Here is a 21432-nt window from a genome sequence, read left to right on the forward strand (position 1 = left end):
GGAAAGGCTGAGGAAGACTCTCCTGAGCCTGAAAGAGTTTGAAGAGTTTAAAACGTGAGCGATACGAGCAGATGCCATGTAAAGATAATGAAAAAATAACACCTGCAGTTTCACTAATAAAGATTATCACAGCTTCAACTGCTCTTAATAATTGTCTTTCGACTGGTGAAGGTTATTGACACTGAACGGAGAATTTCTTGAAGCAGTTCTGCTCCAAAATAACACTTTACCACAAAGTACTGTAGTGTTCAGTTACACAATGTGAAGGGAAAGATAAACGTAAGAAATTCAAGTTAAACCAGATGTAGTAAATACAGTAACTAAGTTTGCAGCAGCGCGTTTGTCACGATCAGAAGAAACTGGTAGAAAAAAACCTTGTGAAGCCAGAAACAGGAACAAAGACCCAACATATCTGATTGATTGACAGGTGATCTCTGAGGTATTGGAGGGAAAACAGGCGGCGTGTCTTCAAAGACATTACTAAAATAAAACTACAACAACAAAAATAAGGATTATTATTTTTAAAATTCAATCAAACCCTTCAGACAGTCGATGTCCTGACAGGCGGCGTCGTCGCTGCCAAACCGCAGTCCAACATGAATGTGACAGCTGAGACCGGACCAGACTGAAACCAAAGCAGAAGGAAATAATATTGATCGGTGAAAACTTCTGCTGTGTTAACCTCGCTGGCAAAATGAAGACTAGAAGAAAACTGAAGACAATGAAGAAAAAGATGAACAGAAAAACTTTCTGTAACGAGGAAGATTATTGGATTTATACACAGAAAAAGGTTTTAAATCGCAGTAAATGTCTCTGTTCTGTTACAGGATTATTATAAATGCTGATGATTCATAAAAAAGTGTGAGACGGTTCCTGACTCAACACATCCGCCTCGCTTTATTCCACTGAATCAGAAAAGCTTTCAGGTTACTGAATACCTGAGGACAGCTCCGCCACTAATTACTCACCTATAGGGGACCATTAATATTTCTGACAAGGCGCTCATTATACATGGGATACATTTGCATTAACAAGGTAAAACTTCTTAGAGGTATTTTTCCTTCAAATCTCTCCCTCAGGACGTCCGGAGGTTTTGTTAAATATGTTCCTGTAAAGATAAATATATACTCGTCTTAACGTCGCAGTTTTCGGCGGAAGTCGAGTGAGACTTTTCTCCTTTTTCACTCAAATTGTCTCCGTGAAAAGAAGCAACAAATCAGCATCTGCTAACACTCGTCACGGCCGGGCTTCCTGGACTCAGAGGCCCCCCCGCCCTCCAACCCTCTCTGCCTAAACTCCCAGAATTATGTGACTGCTTGATGAGTAGTTGTGTCGAGTTGGAAGGTCCTTGGCGAGAGGCCTTGGGCACCACTGGAAGACTATCAGAGTGCAGAGTCATTAGAAATCCCTCACTCTCACTCCGCCGTGTTAAAACGGCCCGGCGGCCTCCAGCTGAAACGAGCCCCGAGGAAGGATCACCTCCGTCTGGCTGAAATTGGATCGTGCACGGAAGAGGGGAGCCGAAGCGAGCGAGCGAGCGAGGGAGCGCCGGGGAAAAAAATGTTATGTGGTCCTATTTATTGACTCTGCCGCAGAGATCACTAAACTGTTTCAAGGGAGAATAAAGTTTGGGGAGTTTTTCCCATAAGCGCTGCAGACATTAGGGGGGAGAGACAAGTCGCCTTCAGAGGAGCCTTAAATAACGACGGAGCGGAGAAGTTGGATTGAAAGCGTGATTAAACCCACATCAGGTCAACAAATTAGATTTTTCTTGTTTGTTTTTTTTTGTGTTTTTTTTTTTTGCCTCACGCAGCCTCAGTCAGTCCCAGGACTACAGGTCCCTGAACACAACTGTAATTGCAAACTATTCATGCTGTTGGAATAATGTCTTAAGCTTATTTTTAAAAAGAAACATGACCCAGAATAATAACCATCGGCAACATCTGCAGATGTTCTCACAGATATTAAACCACGATCGACGTGCACCGCTTTGCTTCCTTGAATAAGTCTCTTCAGTCTTTAAGCATTTCTTCTATATAATTTATATTCCTCAAGACGATTCTGCATTACCCGAGAGGAAGCTGACTGAAACAGGAAACCCCTCATTACAATACACAAAACCTAATAAATTACATCTAATATGTTTGTGAGGACTGATAATGTCCTGTACCTCTGCAAAAGAAGTATTTACAGTTGTCTGAAATGAATTACAGGTTTGACAGATCTGAGGGAAGATACCTGAAAATCATTTCTTTCACCGCAATTACACATTATTTATTTAAAAAAGCAGCCGAACTACATTACTTTACTAATTAATCAGCAGATTAGTTGACATTAATGTAATATGACATTTTAACAAGAAGTCTGGTGACTGTAGGCAGCTAACGTTAGCATAGCCAGGAGTCATTACCTCACACACCAGCCGACTCAAAACAAACCCAGCTTATTCCTCAAATTATGCAACAACAAAAAAATAAAATCTTTGGAAACTCTTCTCTCATATCAAGAGTTACTCCTTTTTTCTTTGTTTGCTGGCTGATGCTAGCTGACTTCCCCAGCTTCAGTCCCTGCTTACTCCCTGTGAGCTGGACGAGAAGCTGAACCCTGAATGGTTCATACACAAAAACCATTACTCTGAAAAGTAATGAGATTACTGGAACTGATAATGCTAATAATTAACAATACCCAGGTGTGTAATAATACCAACTATGGTCTTAGATCTGTACCTTAATCTGAGTTATGCTATACACTGAGTGTGACATATAAATGTGTTACGTGGGACATTTGAACACATAATAATGTGAGTTATTAATATGTCAATAGTTTGTCGCCATGACAATATCACCAGTGAACTTCAACAGAGCTGGTGAAGAAGGTGTCATCGTCACCTGAATGATGTTTCCTCACGGACACAGAACCAAACACTTCTACTTATTGTAGCTCTAACGTGAATGGAAAACAGCAGCCTTGACAGGAGAGAGAGAGTTCACTTCTGTGATCAGTCCTCTTTTAGTTTCTCTGCTTCGCTGCCTCCGAGGGCCAGACGTTGACACAATCTTTTGTCGGCAGTGTGGAGCAGACGAGCACACCGCTGTATTTCCTACAGTAAGAAAAACTCTGAAGTCGGTTCTTAAATCCCAGAAACACGGCTCGCTCTCCGAAGCTGTTATTGCAGCGAGGAATGTCTGCTTTCATACATCATTTACAGTAACACGTCCACACGTGACCACAATAACTGCACTTACAATAATATCAAAACCCACATCCATGTTGCAACAATAGAACTGGAAGTGGAATATGCAGAAACGGCGTGTGATCGCCAGCGTTACTGAAACTGTGCATCGTAAAAAGTGCTCAGCACCGGCAGAAGTGAAAGTGGTCCTCGTTGAACACGATAGCGTGATCACACGAGGGGGAAAGATACAGTACATGTGTTGTTTGAACATGATGGAGTGTGTCAGTAGGAGCAGTTATGTTTTAATGTCCTGCGTGCTGCTTTTAATAGACTCCTGAAGACAACAGCATCTTGTGACTTCATGAGCAGCTAAAGCTTCTGACGGCGGCAAACAAACACACCGCTGAGCTTTTTTAGATCTCTCCGGCAATAATGTCATGTTGTTGTTGGTGGTGTGGGGGGAGGGCTGGTTTAACACTGTGCCTCCACACAGACCTGTACTCTTTTGTTTAGCCATGTGCAGAGTGTGAGTAACGCACCACTTGTCCTTGGGAGCTGTATTTTTTACACATACTGGATATGTGTTGATGTATAATATGTGCGCAGCAGTCCAAGATAGAAAGAAGAAAAAAAAGAAAAAGACAGCTCTTTGTTTGCACGAGTGGAAGGCTGTTCATTGCCCTGCAGGATGAAGTGTGAGAGGTCTGCAGTGGAGAAAGACAAGACATAGAAGAGGGAGAGACAAGTACCTAATGCTGTTTGTAATTAAATTCTGTCAAAAAGCCTTTTCATTTATGTAGGCCATGTTGAGAGATTAGCAGGGGAAGGGCCGGGCGCTGCACTTTGTTCACTCGGCTTCACCACAGAGTCAGCAAAGAGCAGCAGCCAAGGAGGTGACAGCGCTCTCATCTCCTCCTGCTTTTACCGCTATTACTCCCATCAACAATCAGGATCCGTGATCTCAGACTCCGTCCTCTTTTCCTTTCACCTGCTCCCCTCATCCACCTCATGACGACCTACGAATACTCAGATATGTGCGTCTGAGCTTGTGACTCCATCTGATAGTCGAGCAAATTTCAAACAGACTTTTGAAATGTTGCAAAAAAAGAAGAAAAATCGAAACGAGATGCATTTCCATAGTGAAGTAAATAAACTAGTCGACACAAAGCATAGTTCTGATAGAAGATCATAGAAGAGGCAACGTTACGCAGGACTTTAATAAACAGAGCAGAAGAAACAGAGGTCATGAACCGAAACACAAAACCACTTGTTTGCCAAACACCAATAAAACAGAAGAAAGAAGAAACCTTGCCTTGGCCATCGTGGGAATGAAACTGGGAATGCAGGAATTCTTCTTCTTCTTCTTCTTTTTCTTCTTCTTCTTTTTCTTCTTCTTCTTTTCCTCCTTCTTCTTTTCCTTCTTCCGGTGATATGCTGCCCCATATTTGTTCGGACTATGAATTCAACAGGTGGCTGTTTCTTCCATATTGCACCTTTAAGGCTAAATGACTGGCTATAGCTAAAACAGTAGCGAGCTAACAGTGCACACACACAAACCAAAGCACTTTATGACACAAGGATCTCCAGGGGGAGACCATTAGTGGTCCTGATGGTGGACGGGGGTTCACAAGTGTTGTCGATCAATGCCACTCAAGCTGCTGTCATCTCAACAGGTGCTGGGATTAGAGCTGCGCTAACAAGCAAGACGGCCCATTCTCTGTGATTTAGTGTGTGAAATCTAGGGGGGCGGACGGATCGATAGTCTTGCTTTAGTATCAATAAGAGCTCTGGGATCAGCGGCAAGAAGAAAAAAGAAAACAGATTCTTCTGCGCCGTGTGCACGTCGGCAGCCATCGCCTCGTTACGTCACAGAAAATATCACATTTGTCTTTTCCCGTCAGAACCGTCTGTACGTGAGGAAGTGGAGGCATAAAACACAGTGAAATAACAGAACTGCCCGATGTTTGACAAGTCATCCTGTAAGTCCTGGAGGTTTTGGGTGGCGGGGGTCCGTGTGCCCACCCACCGGGGACGCTCCTATACTTAAACAAACACACACAAATCTCCCCCACATCTCTCTCTCTCTCTCTCTCTGCTGTCCTGTATTTCTGTGCATAATTTCCTCCTGGTTGAAAGAGTCAGTTTCCTCTTACTAGAAATAATAACAAGCGGGCTGTGTGTGTGTGTGTGTGTGTGTGTGTGTGTGTGTCTGTGTGGGAGTGTGTGAGGTGCTGCGATGAGAATCTGGAAGGAGCATTCCTGATGTCAGCACTGCTTTTGTACCTCGTGGGCTGTGTGTGTTTGTGTGTCCTCTGTCCATCTGTGTGTGTGTGTGTGTGTGTGTGTGTGTGTGTGTGCGTGCGTGTGTGTGTGCGTGCGTGTGTGTTTGTTGCTCTCTGGCTCATGTGTTTGTCTGTTTGACTGTGGGCTTATTGGTCGCCGTGTGTGTTCGTATTTGCATTTGTGTGTGTGTGTTTGCCTGCAAGTCAATTGTGTGTGTGTGTGTGTGTGTGTGTGTGTGTGTGTGAGTTTATTGGGATATTTGATGTTTTCATTCCTGTGTCTGTCTGTCGTCTGTGTGTCTGTTGATGTTTCGGTGTGTGTGTGTGCGTGTGTGTGTGTGTGTGTGTGTGTGTGTGTGTGTACAGCAGGAATAAAGCGCCCCATTGATAAGAACAAGTTCTTCTTGTTAACGTATCAGTCGAGCTGGACCGAAGCCAGCGCTGAAGTCCCAGGGGCGTATTCCTACACAACCCCCGCTATGACATGGCAGTTACTATTCTGCAACCCCACACACACACACACACACACACACACACACACATTCACACACACACACACACACACACACACACACACACACACACACACCGGGTTAGATAGCCAGGGAACTGAACATGTGTTAACACTCTCTTTTCCAAGAGATACATTGAAGAGGACGTTGAGCAATGTTTCGTCTTACATCTCTCCCGCGGCCGCCTGCTCTGCAGTCGTCTAAAATGCTTCCATGTGCAGTCTCTGCATTCCGACTACCTTTCTGAGGCATTTCGAGACTCTCCCCGAAGATACCCGACACCCAGGGGAAAGCAGATAGTCATGAGAAATACCTGCTAGCTCTTAGCAGTTTTAAATAACAGGAGGGGGAATTTCTGCCATCCCCATGGTCTTCTTTTTTTTTTTTTTTTCAGCACATGTGCCAGCTATTGTTTTCCCCCTCTTATACACCAAGGAGATGGAGCCAAGGCTGTTTTATGACAGTCATAATCACCACCCCTGGCTGCTGCATAGGGACATCAGCTCCAATCGGCTGTTGCGGGGCACACCTCGTTGTCAAATAAAAGTGTCTGGATGAAGGTCGGTGGGAGAACAAAGAGGTTCAGTGTGTGTGTGGAATGAACACCTACAAAAACCCTCACCGTTTCCAGCGCGTGCACGCTCCTGCCTCCCGTCTGTTTGTTTAAGCGCTGCACACAGCACGGTGGATGTTGTGGAGCCAGGCCGCACACTCCTTCTTTGACAGCGGGGCCTATCGTAGTAAATCTGTGCAGAACCGCACAATTAATCACAACAGCGGATCGAGCGAGTGGCTCGGCGTGACAAATGCGTGTGGGCAGTGCACGCTGGGAGCCTCGAAAACACTGCATTTAGCGTGAGAATTACATACATCAAGATTGCATTTAATAAAAAACAGGTCGCTGCATTCGAAAGTAAGGCACGCGCACGCCGCGGTGTTGTTAACATCTGTTTTTGTAGATAGATCAGGAAATGTGAGGGCGTTTGGGGATGAACACAACCACAATGATAGACAAGGGTTTAGTTTACTGCATCTAAATTTAAAGTCATCATCCCCGAAGCCGTTTGAAGTGCAATCGCATAGAACATTTGCATGAGCTGATTCACTGACTTGCCCCCTCAACACAGGATGTAATGTGGAAATTCAAGAAACGGGTTTTAAAGAGCCCGAACACGCTGTTTAAAGACGAGCGGGGGACCTTTTATACTCCAGATGGCTTTGATATAGATCATTGCGGTGTCACCACCAGAGCATGCTTTCCATTATGACGATTGTTTAAAAGCTTTACCTCGTAAAGTAAATGCAAAGTGACAATCCAAAGGGGTTCGGACAAGAAAAAGGGGGTCGGTCTTACAAATGGAATTGTCCCCATGGGCAAACCGCATTATATTCATATCAAACCCGATACATCAACCACTTGGATTTTCTAACCATGCAATCAGGGGCTCTGCCAAGTGAGTGAATACACCCCCGATCAATGCGATGATAAGACGGGACCAACGGGGCACCGTGGCTTTGTTAGCTATCAGACATCCTGAGTCGCTTCAGATGTACAGTGAGCCTCCTGTGTTGTACAGCCAAAAAAAATAAGAAAATAATTCCTCGAGTGCTACAAAGTCAGCTCAGCTCTTACTTTAATGGTCTTCTCAACTGTTGAGGTGAGCTCTCTTTACTCTTGGACAGCCATGATGTGTCTACAAGATGTCCGGCTGACTACTTTCCGCTGGAAGGTCAACAACGCCCAAACGCACATTTATGACATCAGTCGATATGATATGAGTCATCTAGTTGAACTAGTAGTGGAATTTAGAGTCTGGTTTTGCTCTCCGAGCTGCTCCGACAGCTTAAGACGCTCTTTGAATTCTGATAACTTTAACTTGTCAGGTGGGTTAGATCCAGGAAGTTAGCTCGTACCAATTTATGGGGGAGTTTTTTATAGATAATCCTATTTTTACTGCTCATACAAACATTGGTGGCAGTGTCGGCCTGTTGTTTTTGGTCCACCGCTCTGGTCCGGACCAAAATATCTGAACAACTGTTGGATGAGTTGCACACATTCATGTTTCCCTCAGGATGAATGAACACTGGTGACTGTAGCAGATATCAGCATGCTGACACACTAAACTGAACATGGTTAAACATGATATTAGTACATTGGTATTGTCAGTTGTTAGCATTTAGCATGTGTGAGCACAGCCTCACGGAGCTGCGAGCGTGACTGCAGCCTCTTAGTCTTGTTTGACTTATTTCCATTTCCAAGATCTTACATAATGATTAAAATTGCGGGCTAATTCTTTGAAACTGAATATTGTCATGAATCCAATTATTGTATCGGCATGATTTTCAGATGTTTTCAATAAAAATATGGAGAATAATCTGCATGTTGTTACCAAAAACTGATTCAACAAAGCAAAATAAGAACAGTTGTGGACACCGACCGCCTCGTTCTCATAACGAGGGACGGTCTACAAACATTTTATGACTCTTTGTTTTTGTATTTATTAATTCAATATAAAAAATCTTATGTTTTATGTAAAAGGTTTTATTGCTTTACACATATATCTTGTCCATAAAAAGAACAAGGGGAACTACATGCAAAAACCATTAAACCGTTACGGGGTTACAACAACATATGCCAAGATGTATGAAGACGAACACGCCTTCCTCCTGAGCGTCGCTCGCGCTGCCTCGGCTGTGCATGTTGTTTACATGGCAACCACGCTGTGTTGACACCGAGCTGCCGGGGAGAGCAGGACATTGTTGTCGATGTCACTTCGCTCAACATTTATCACTCTTTCATTTTACTTCCCTGCCAAAAAAACACCAGCGGTGACTGTTCCACTCTGTCCCCTTTGTTTTAGTGCTGTTATTCTGGGCAGTGGGTCTTATAAATAACTAATAAAGACCAAAGCTATGACGCATTCATCTTAATGCTCGGTGGCATCGGGGACAGGTGCGCCGGCTTTTTTTCCCCTTACCTTTTGTACGACACCGCAATTAATCTGCTTTGTGCCAAGTTAAGAGCAGAAGGGGTGGACTGTGGAAGGAGACAAATGAAAAAACCAAAAGGGGAAAGTCATGAATTTTACAGTGAACTCAAACCGATGAGCACCTGACCTTGGCTACGTTCACACTTTCTTCTCTCTCTTTTGTGTTGAGCTGTACTTCCTTTAAAAATCAGGGGGGGGAAAGAGACGTGAGCGAGGTGGTCTGGTCCTGAAAATAGAGCTCGAGCGAGGATAGGTGATGCTCGCGTGCGCCGGAGAGAGAGGGGGGAAGTCGGGGGAGATATTAGCCATATGTGATTCATTTACAACAGCATGCTTCAATTAATCTGGGCAGGGTGGCAGGCGCCAGGGTTGGGCCCTCGCCACCTGAGCGAGAGAGAGGAAGAGTGATCTGCTGCTCGGTGAGGGATGAGCAATGAAAGCAGATCCCTCCGAATCGATACGCCCTTACATTATTGCTCACACCAAACTCATCCCCGCCACTTTCCCTCCCCTCTCGCTGACTCTCCTTCCTACGAGGCCTCTTTTTCCTTCGTGGGACTTAAATGCTGAACAAGGAGAGAGGAGCAGCGATTCTCGTGTAGGCGTCCCACCTAGAGACGCCCTCAGGATGTATTGTTAGACTACCCTCTGTAACTGGGGCGGCAAGCTGCGGCAGTAAGTGAAAGCAAATGGGGGGGGGGGGGGACAAACTGGCAAGGGGCAAAAACCACAGTGACCAGATGGAGCCGCAGATTGTTTAAAGGGGCTACTGCCTCAGCAGAACCATATGGGGCAAAAATGCTATTTAGCAAAAATCTAATTTCTGTTTTTCACGACATGGTGAGCAGCTCTGGAGGATCCTGTAAACAAAAGATAAAGTGCCACCGCTGTGGACACCTGATGGAAATAATAATAATAATAAAAATAATAACAATAATAAAAATCCAGCAGCTTCTTCTGCATCTGTGTGTCCGCGGGGCATGTGGCGGCGAGGAGTTTTATTTCGACTCGTGAGCAATATTCCAAAATAAGAGCAGATGAACACTTGCCAGGCTTGAATACCGTCAGGCATTAAGTTACAGCAGAGCTCGCCAAGGCTAATACTGTGATTGTTACTAGAAGGAATCACCTGGAAAAAAAAAGCTGATGATGATGAATTAACCAGAGGAAAGAAACGTATATGAAGGCGCCGGATAAGAATATTAAATAACGACACTTGATAGGAAAGAGACAAGGAATGGCATCGGTATGGCACAGGATCAAACACTAGCTTAGCGGCGTCTGACGCTATAATTATATTTTTAGCTTGTCTGTTTTGTGAGCTGTTTCACCTGGCTTCTGATGTAATCTGGATTTATCCAAAATTCCTGCCTCATGCACCGGAGGGGGGGTTTTTGCACACTGAAAAAGACAAGAGGGGGGAGGGCTAAGGTAGATAATGCACGCCTTTCAAACATCCATTACGCTGTCTGCTGTCTGCTGTCTGCCACGCTGCAAAACCAAAAAATGTCTCTTTGCTTCCCAGGCAATTAAAACTTTCCGCGAGGAATAAAGATTGGCACGGCGTTTAATCTGAAAGCGGAAGACACGGGAGTATAGAAGTAAAAGCGAAAATGAACAGCCTCCATCTTCCTCCCCAGAGTGTGTCTGTCTGTTTTGAGCAACTCCTTAAATTAAAAAAGAAAAAGCGTTAATAAAGATAACAATAATGATCTCCTCTTTACTTCGATTCAGGGTTAAATAAACAAGCAGGGGTTTCAAATTATATCCCTCTATATGATGGTTTATTAAAATGCACCACAATGTAATGGTCTCTAATTAAAATCTAATAATTAATAAGTGTCTCAGGTCATGTGAGTGTAAATTGTTGTGAGACGTTCTCCACTCAGCCCTAATTTGAAATCATGCAATAATAAATCAGCTGCAGGGAGAAGCTGTCAGAGAGAAAAGGTTCAGGGGACCGTGGTGTTCTGGTGTTTCAGGGCTTAGTTAATTAGTCGGAGGTGGGGGGGGGAAGATAAACACAGATTGTCGTTCAGGCGCCGAGGCCGAGGCTTTCAACAGCTGTCCGGCCCTGATCACATCAAGGCGGCGCTGGTCGGGACACTCACTGCAGCGTGTATGTGTTTAATAACTGTGTTTTCTTTATTTCTTTCAAAATGAAATAATAGATTTTTTTTTTTTCTACTTCTGTTTACCATCTAATTACTCTCTGAATGTCTTTTATCTGCATTTCAAGACATCTGTTTCTGGTCTTCATCTGTTTCTTTTTCAACTATAAAGCACTGACTTGTATGAAAGGACTGCAGCAGATGAATGAACGGCTCCAAACCTACTCTGAAACTTTAATTTAATGAAAGTAGAAATATTCTTCAAAAAGCAAACAAACACAGAGGGAAATGATCGCATGTGGCGACATTTCACAGCGTCATCGCTTTTTAGCCAACATGATCACAATACCCATCGTGCTGCTGAATAAACATTTCATGTTAAACACGTGAACGTATGAGAACTATTTCTGTCTTTCCTCTAAAACATGAATCGAGCTTTGTTGGGGTTTTTTTATGATAGTTTGAACAAAACAGCCTGGAGCACTGGTTTCCAAAGTTTTTTTTTGGTTGGGCTGGATTCAAGATCCAAGAAACTTTATTGTCTATCACACAGTGACAGTAACTACCTTTGGTTAGTGCTCGAACAACACGAGATAAAACATTCACACCCATGAGACTCTCATAAAAAATCACACGACGGTTAAAAGCACGCGTGCAAAGCTGCGTTAACAGAGGAACGAAAGAGTTCTTGTGAGTTCTGCTTTTGGATCGTTACTCTGAAGCGTCTGCCTGAAGGGAGCAGCTGAAGTCGGTGCTGAAGGGGATGTGATGCAAACTGCACCGCTGTAAAGGTTCTGAAAGTTTGGATCTGAGCGGTGCCGGTGATCTTAGCTGCGTGTTTGATGATTCTGGTGAGTTTCTCCAGTGAGACAGTTGCACCAGGATGCAATGTTAAATACGAGGACCGGTTCAGTGAGTGACCAGTATGCTGTTGTTAAAATGTCCTGTCTGCCGTCTGCATGTCGTGTGAAGGACAGGCGGTGGTTGATATGAGTCTGGTGGGTTAGGCCGGCGTCCTCAGCTTCCCATTTCGCCTTGTAGATGAACTGTACCGGGTCCAAACTCTGGCCCACCACGGTGCTAAAGCTCCTCAGCGACCACCTGCTCCGTGCACATGCAGAGGACGGAGGTGGTGTTTCCATTTCCACAAAGTTGGGGGGAGAATAATGGACAAAAATCTGAGGGTCGTGGGTCAATGGATCCACTCTGATGACATCATCAGGGTGATGATGAGTCATCGTTTTCTCTCAGATTTTGCTTCCACCTGCTTCTTTTTATAAACAATAAAGCAGTGAAGCGCTGACTCGTATGAACGACTCTATAACAAATGAATGAATGCCTCAGAGCCACGTCTGAAACTTTAATTCATGTTGAATATTCTTCCAACGCAAACAGACAAATTAAAGAAATAAGGAAAGCTGGTTATTCTCTAAATCCTGCAGCATGTGGCAGTTTAAACATTTTACACATTAAATGGAGCACAAATTACCACAACACTCATTATCTTAATAAACATTTCGTATTAAAAACAGTTATTCTTGACTTGTGAAACATGAACTGTGTTCTGGCAGTTGTAATGATAGTTTTAGCAGAACAGCCTTCAGCAGCAGCAGCACTGACGTGTTTTGGTTGAACTAGTTGTGCTCTTCCATGAAGTTTAGGGACTCCTGAGAGGAACTAAAGGTCAAACTGGAGGCAGCGGAGGCAGAGATATCCTGACTTTCAGTCCTGAGGGTGGGTCAATGGATCCTACTCGTACAGAGACAACCGATGATATCATCAGGGTTATCTTCTGTCTGTGATTCTGCAACAGCTGAACGAACGACTCAAAACCTGCTCTGAACCTGTCATTTGATGATTAAAGCTCAATTTTCTAGTACTTCACTTCGAAAGGGAACAGAAAGTAACACTCGAGATCGAAGCAGCAGAGGCCGAGGTGTCCTGACTTTTAGTCTCCAGCTCGGGTCAATGACTGATGACATCATCAGGGTCGTTTTCTACAACACTGAAGAGCTGGAGGACTTTGTCCTGTTGTCCTGTTTCCATAAGCTGAACAGGATGTTTCGTAACGTGTTGTCAATCGGCAAAAACAACCATTTTACAGGATATGCAGTCTAACATTATATAAAATACTTTAAATATGTTGTATCTTTGTTGTAAAACATGTTTATGACTGTGTTTTGGCAATGCTAATGAGAATTTATGGGTTTTAACAAAATACCCCAGAGCAGTGGGTCTGCACCTTTATTTTATTTTTTTTTTTTAATGAAACGCGATGTTTCATTGGAACAATTTTCAGGCCTGAGTCGGTGCAACTACTTAATAATTAACTCAAAAAAAGATTAGAGATTAGAGCAAAACCCTAAATGAAAAATAAACGTAATTTTTTCGCGGCAAAATGAGATTTTCTTTCTTATTTCCTTTAATCAGCTGTCGGCCGGCTGACTGGAGCTAATTCAGCAGTAAATGTAAACATTGTTTCCCGGTCAGCAGGATGATGAGCGGCGCGTCTGAGCTGAGGTGAGAACGGGTTTATTTGGACGCGTTTTGTGTTTTCGTGGCCGACCCGTCACGCCACCTGCGTTTGCAGCTGGTCGGACAGGATGAAACTTATCTGCTTGTTCACATGTTGTGTCTGACTGACTGATGGTGATAAGACAACGGTGTCACTGCAGCAGTCAGCACAGATCCCCCGTGATGAGCAGTGACTCAGGGCCCGGCTATATGTTTGTTCACTCCTTGGGTTTACTGACTCACGGATCTACAGTATTTGTACTGTTTAGCCTGCGAGGCAGGAGCGGCCCAGAGCCCCCGTCCACCCACCCAGAAGACTTCCTTTTTGCTCAACTCAGAAGGGGAAATTTAGCCCAGATGTGACTTCAAACAGGAGAAAAGCTGCAGGGATTGGAGGTGGGATCAGGCCCATCTTTCGCGTGACCCCGAGACCTGCTCCTTCCTGGCATCTGTCTATTTTTTCTCTTCTCTTCTTCTCTCTGATGATCTCTTGTAAGTTGCCGTCTCACGGGTCCTTTTCACTTTTTTACTCTTTAACGGCACAGCTGCTTTCAGCAAAGTCGGCGCTCTGTCGTTGGTACTTCAGCCGTGTAGTTACCCGACGTATAAAACGATAAGGAAATCCTGCGTTTCACCAAATAAGGTGAAATTGTGGGATTTATAAAGCTCTCAGGACGAAACACACTAAAGCCTTTGAATAGTAAAAACAACCGTGAGGTGCTTCACATCTCTCAGCGCCGTGTCGTATCTTTCTCTGATAAATACATTAACCAAATGAAGACAACACGATGACACGGCACTTTTTCGAGGAAAAGCTTCAGTGAGGATTAGGCAGAAAAATGCTTAGCTGTAAAACATCAGCGCTAATTAAAACAACAGGTTACAACAGATAACGCCTGGGGATTGTTCTTACGCCACTCGTGCTTTTTTTATTTTTTTCGACTTCATTTCCTCATAAACAGCACAAAGATCTATTCCCAAGAAACTGACTAAGGACACCCCGGAAAACAGGATATGACTGTACAGGCGTTGCCCTCGCCCCAGTTTGTGCCTCTCATGACTCACCATTATTTGTAAGTGTCGCATAGCAGTGCTTTAATGTTGATCATAGTCATTGTTTCACTTTTGAATGAGCAATGAACAAAGCCCCGGTTCAGTATTGCAGGTATTTAGTAAAAAAGTTTGGTTTTTTTACCCGATCGTGTTGCTCGAGGCAAAGTCAGGTCATCGCAAATCAAAAAGGGGAAAGATGGACGTCTGTGTTAAAGTTAATGGTCGTCCATCAGGTAAAGATCCTGAGATATTTCACTGAATGTGCAAACTTAAACTCTAAAAGTCAGGAAATCACCTAACATGTTGCAAGGGTTCATCCTCTGGACACCATGAATCTGAACCAAATGTAACACTAATCCATCCAACAGGTATCAGGACATGTTCACTTTAACATCAGCCTCATTGTGGCGCTCCTGGAAGAGTCAAATGGTTGCCAGAGTCAGTCGGGTCGATCCTCTGGGGACGACGAATGTACAAAGTTTCATCTCAGTTTAGCTGCAGCTAAAGAGGCACAACTTAAAGGGTTAATATGAGATTTTAAACATTAATACAGCAGCTAGCTACTTTGCTATATACAAAATTAACTCAAACATTGACTTCATGTATCTCAATTACATTTAGGATTTCCATGTAAGCATTATACTGAAAAGTAATGGATTACATATGGATTACTTTTATGTAAAGCGCTTGAAAAATATCATTAAATCAATTATTTACATCAACTCAACGTGCATTAAATGATTCTTTACGTACCACTTAACTAATTGAATATATAATTTATGTTACTGAAATACATACAGTCAGTGTTTTAGGGACATTGTGGAGGACAGGGATTGTTTCTTAAAGGTTTCTTAATGCATTTTTAACAAGAAATAGGCTTTAAAGTACCAGAATCTTGCTTCATACTTCAAATCAAATTGATTTTATTTATACAGCCCAAAATCACAATCACATCGCTCGTTGGACTTTACACTCTGTACAGTGAACGACACCCTCCGTCCTTGGACCCTCGTGGAAAAACAAAGACGCTGTCTCCATTTTTATTTTCCACCTTTACCGGGTGAACGGTGTGGCATTGTTTTAGCCTGAGATGCTGGTGGTCGAGTCCAGTATCTCATGCCGATGAATATTTTAGAGAACAGAGAATATTTCCTCATCAGAGATATTTTAGCATCAGATCCTCAGCTGTGAGACTAGAACATGTATATCGACGCCCCGGAGATGTTTATATTAAAGTAAGACCTTCAGAGGGAGGATCTCTCCTTGGAGCTACTTTATGTTTCGTAGCAGAGGGCGGCACGTCAGCACAAAATGGCCTCCACTTATCTAAACAATTATACATCGCTAAGCAGTTGTCTGAGGCATTAAATCTTAAGAGGACGAGGATGACACGGCCGACACATGTCAGACACAACAGTAATCCACAATCCCCTCGTCCTGTCCTCTTCTGAGTGATATTAAACCTCTTCTTCTCCTCTTTCCTCCCCTCTACGTTCCCCTCTCCCCCCTCTCACTCTGCCTCGCTCTCCCCCATCCCTCCCTCAGCAGAACTACAGGGGCTTGCTTGTTGTCAAGTCAGTGTTTTTACAGCCTGGCATTAGCACAGGGCAGCATTCAGGCAGGACACTGCATTCACTTTGCCTCCCCTATAATTCACATGCTCACGTGAGAACGCGCTGCCACAGCTACGACTCGTGAAATGACCCTGATTGAGCATCGCCGGCCTTCTGACAGCCCGGCGGACCATTTTAATCTTCTTATAAAAGCAACTCGGAGCCTACAAATAAATCTTTTATACATTTTAAATGCCACGTATAACACCCCTATGTGACGTTAGGAACCCTGAGACGCTGCAGGGCCGTGTTGAGTTTTCTTATACGACAGTGTGGGCTCGATTTGTTCGACTTTAACAAGGAGGGAAGATGGGCAGGAAAAATGTTTAATCTAACTCTATAACTCTCACGAGTGTTTTATTTCATTTTTGTTGTGTCTCAGCTGTATGTGCTGCGTCTGTCAATCATGATATGTTTACATAGAGACAAAGCAATAAAAAAAAAAAAAAATCTAAAAGAGGAAAGAAGAAATGAATTTTTTGGTCTGCGGGGGCCCCCGGAGTTGCTGCAATCCTCTGCCTCCCTCGTCTCCTCTCAGCTCCATGAGTAAAATATACAGTTTGTTGTTGGCTGAGCTGTGAAAACGCTCCGCTCTCTTCTGAGATCCCCGCTGCGACATTAGACGCATGTAGATTGATAATCGACGGGGGTAAACATAATTACATCGCCTCAGAAATTAATGAACGCATTGATCGCCCACTCTAAACATTATCAGCATATTTCTCTTTAAGCCACTGAAATCACGAGGGAAGGGCCTGATTATATCAGCCATTTTTTTTTTTTTTGCAGTATTACTGTGGCTTCCCGCAGTTCGGTTCGCTCAAAGATCCTGCCAATACTTGTGGGGAGGATTTTTAAACACTGATGTTGTTGGCACCTTTTGAAGTGCCTTTCAGTGTCCAGATGTAAATTTGTGCAGAGGGAGAAATGTGATCAGCTAATGATGTCTCCGAGGACTAGAGTGAATACAACCAAGGGATAAACATATCTACATATCTGAGTGGACTGTTTTCCCTCCCCGCTGCCACCGCCGTTAACGTCGTTCGGGGGCCCGAGCGGGGGCCTTTGATGTGCTCTGGGGTCGAGCGTATCTGCAGTTTTTATCAAGGTACACAATCGTGCAGAGTAAATACGCCACGCCCAAAACCTCTGGGAAGGTCTCTGGGTAAGGCGAGGGAAGGGGAATTTCCTCTCCGAGATTCAAGAGCGGGCGTGGACTGAAATATTTTGCTGCGTTTGTGCCATATGGATGATGAATAAAGGTAACCCTCAGCAACAGACGGATAGATGTTCCACTTTACATAATGAAAACTAATTATTTTATTCCATAACTGAATAAAAAAGCTGTTCTCAGAGGAAAATAAGGTCCTGTGAACACTGTTTGATTTCTCAGTCACAGTTTCATACTGCTTTACTTTGTTTATATGTGGCGGACCCTGCCACCTTTCCCGCTTCAGTCAGTGAACATCTCTCTCTTGTCTTCCCCAGAACTACACAGCGCCCCTTTTTAAAGTCATTCTGCAATTTTACATCTCGCTCGGTTATTTTGCTTGACAACACTGAACAATATCAAATTAACACACTGAATAATGGCTCGAGCAGCTACATAACCGTCCTCTCGCCCATTTAAGTGTCTTGTCATTTTATCCTGCCTGAATAAGAGACATTCCCATAATGCTGCAGCGAGCGGGAACAGAGCGCGCTACTGCAAAAACATGTCCATCAAGGAGGAGGAAATAAAAATAGGCTGTTTCCCTTCTAAATTCACTCAATCAATAATTCATGCCGCGCACAGAAGCTTGATTTATGAAGGAATTAAATGTTGTGGACTGGGCCTAGCAACAGCCGTCCATCTTGGCGACGTGGCAGCCCAAATTAAACATGAAAGGCAAACAGTGAGAACAACCGAATCATCTCGGCGGAGAGTCCACGTGCGAGAGGACTTCAATGGCGGCACGCACCGGACCGGTGATTCGAGCGGCGGTCGCATAATTTGTTTGGGGGAAATTTTCACGACTTATGCGCAGAAGTGGGTCAACGAAAGGCCAACATTAATAGTGTTTGGCAAGCGAAGGCGGAGATGAAAGGCAAACGTGCACCTGCTGACCTGTGAGGGATCTCGTGCCTCCCGTGTGCCTCTCTGACCTCGACTGTGGCTATAAACCAACGTGGAAAACGCAGGAAACATGACAGTTTTAGCATCGTTCAGTCAAAACTGAAATTTGAATCCTCCTCGTTTTTTGGGCAGTAATTCATATTTTCTTCTCCGGTGCAGGAAAGTAGGCCATGCAAATAGTCAAATAATGCTGTGGGTATTGTAAATATTATAAGAGGATAAAAGTTTGGGACATATTTGTGGAAGGAATATTGCAGCTTGGAGCCTCTGGGAAGGGATTTCCCACGGGAGGGATGACAGCCAGCACATGATGGCCATCATCTCCACGCTCTGTCAACTCCCATGGTGCACTATTGACTTGCACCTTGGAACGCTGATATAATAAGTTGGTTTGTCCCACTTTTTCAACATGCACCCAACATTTTGGGTGCATCTATTTCACTCAGAAAGTGGAAACCAGCAGACTTAGTCAGTCTGTATTGTGAGCTAACGTTAGCCACAAGACATCGGCAGATGGTGCCGCAAACGTACGTCCTCGGAGAAGACTAAAGAAGGAATTGCTAGATAAGAAAATTAATAATTGAAAAAAGTGACAGGCCGGCGTTCAATGAACAGCAACTGTGGCCACAAATGACAACCACAAGATAACGTAGATACAAAAACTTGCAGCAAAAATTAAAGAAGAGTCATAAAGTCAGCAATAAATACAGCGATATCTAGGCCTGTCTTAAATGTGCTAACATTAGCCACCCTATGCTAGTGGTCCTAGTGGCCAGTTGACTCTGTAACAGCAAAACTACTAGTTCACATTTCATGAAGATGGTTGTTGTGTCCTTCAAACTTTACAGTCTTATTTTTTTATGTCACTTTAACTTTAAAGCTTAAAGGACAGTGGAGCTTCTGTGTTGGAAGCCTGTTGTTAGCAACAGTAGCTAAGTAATAAACTATCTGTTAGCGGAGATATGCTAGAGACACTGAGACGAGGCACTCGAGACCGCGTCCTTCATACCGAACCTGAGTCCTTCACAAAGAAATCCACAGTCCAGCAGCTTTAGACAACTTAAACAAATCGTCCACAGCCGAGAGGGACGAGAAGGTCTCATTTTTGTTACCTCGCGCCCCTTTTTAATCTAGAGAGTGCTTGTGTTTAAACATCCCCAGGTTAAGGCTAAAACCTCTATTAGCATTATGTGAGTATTGTGTAAAAAAAAGAAGGAGCACGGTGAACCGAGATCAGACCGGGAAACTTGCAGTCAGATGTGTCTACTTGAGGAGGAGTGTGGGCAGAGCAGTGCTGCTGAATCAGTATTAGCACGAACCGAGCAATGTAGTCGGATGAAATTACTTTGGCTGCGTCTAAATGCTTCAAATCACTGGAAGAAGTGGACGAGGGGAAGCAAAGACGAGACTGTGCTTTTCCACTCGGGGCTAATTATCCAGCTGTAATTAAAAAAAAACACCATTCCGAAAATAAGTGGGGCGAGCGGTCCTTAAAGAATCTCAACACGGGCCTGCAAATATTCCAACAAAACTGGGAGCTAATGAGGCCCTTCAGGGACCCTGAGTGGCCCCGGGGACACAGTCACACAGGCAGGAACAGTAGGAGCATTAAAGGTGTGTGACTGTGTGACTTCACGGCCGATTCATGGATTTTTTTTTTTTTTTGTGTGATTAAAATGCAAATGAGAGCTCGGACATGGCACACAGGCAGGCCGGGCCGCACATAGCATGTAGGAATGAAGTGTGCAAGACAGACAAAGTATTTTCTGCAGTGTGCGGGCAGCGGGGAGGATCTGTGGCTTAAAGCCATCACGGAGCTGCTGGAGGAGATGCATTCTTTATTCTGAGGAGGGGAGGAGGGACAGAGGGAGAGAGAGGGAGAGAGAGAGAGAGAGAGAGAGGGAGAGAGAGGGAGAGAGAGAGAGAGAGAGAGAGGGAGAGAGGTGAGCAGAGCACACACGTCGCACTATCAACTGAATCCATCTAAGAAAACAACTCGCAGGGAGTCCGGCTCCGAGCTGCGTTCACACACTGAAGGCAAGTTTTGAGCTCCTACAGTAAAATAAAGAGCGCACCGGACGGACGCAGCTGGCCGTCATGGCCCGTGGCGGATCAGGCGGCGGACACTTCGGCGAGTGCGTCCTCACGGTTCGGCCAGAGTGTGGAAGAGGAAGCGGGCTCTGCTCTCACCCTGCCGCCGGTTTCTTCGGTCCTCATGCGCCGCAGACGGTGTTGAGTTAAAGCGGAGGAGCTCCGGGAGCTGGAAACAAGAAAAAAAAAAAAAAAGAAAAGGAAAAAAGAAAAGTGGTGGACAGCGGTGCGGACGGACGCGCAGCCACAACCAGAGGAAGGGGACCCATGCAGGGAAATATGCTGTTCCGTAGACTCACCGGGTTCACGCTGCTGTTCGGAACCGACTCGCACCAGCTCCTTTGCCGAACGGACCTTTACGCACGGGCTTACAGCAGGACCGCATGAAGGACGGAGGCTTGGGAGAAAAAAAGGGGGAAAAGTTGAACGCGGTCGCGGGTTTGTAATGGAGAAAGGCTCGCTGAAGGTACAGTGGCTTGTTTCTACAATAACGCAGGACGGAGTTGGAGAGAAATGTAGAGAGAAGCGGGGAAATCACAGGCCTGAGCTGAATATCAATCGGCTACTTTTCCAAATTATTTATGAAGCGATCTCCTCCGAACAGATCCACAAACACCGTGTTCACCTCTAAGTCGCAGCCCCGAGCATCCTGCGAGCCGACGTGTAGTCACAAACTGGCGTTAATTCGCAGATTCCTCGTGACTTTTTAAAGATTAATTAAAATAAACGTTGTCCAATTTATCTGTAGGTTAATTAGATGTTGGAGATCACTGCAGCGCAGCGCGCACAGCTCCACATTCCTCACCCCGGAGAGATCCAGACTTTTCTCCTCCTTATTATTTGGGGTGGGGGGGCTGCTTCACTCTCGATGCACTGCACGCTCTTCACCCCCCCCCCCCCCCCCCCCCTTTGATATAATCCATTCAGATGAACAGCGCTCACTGGGCAGCAGTGTTTGAAGTCTTACCTGATCCG

General features: G+C 44.5%; 1 protein-coding gene across 2 annotated transcripts in view; it reads left to right on the forward strand.

The window, feature by feature from the left end:
- flrt2 (fibronectin leucine rich transmembrane protein 2) overlaps positions 1-21432 on the forward strand; it is a 41539-nt gene that overhangs the window by 15337 nt on the left and 4770 nt on the right. Inside the window, exon 1 of one of the 2 annotated variants that reach the window (XM_084377995.1) lies at positions 20360-20923. The exons of the other annotated variant lie outside the window; for it this stretch is intronic. The gene's annotated coding sequence lies outside the window, so the exon portion shown is untranslated. Of the gene's footprint in view, positions 1-20359; positions 20924-21432 lie in introns of those variants that run through there. 2 annotated transcript variants of the gene reach the window in all.

The sequence above is a fragment of the Pagrus pagrus genome, assembly GCF_965226575.1.
Source record: "Pagrus pagrus genome assembly, chromosome: 16".
Taxonomy (NCBI): Eukaryota; Metazoa; Chordata; class Actinopteri; order Spariformes; family Sparidae; genus Pagrus; species Pagrus pagrus.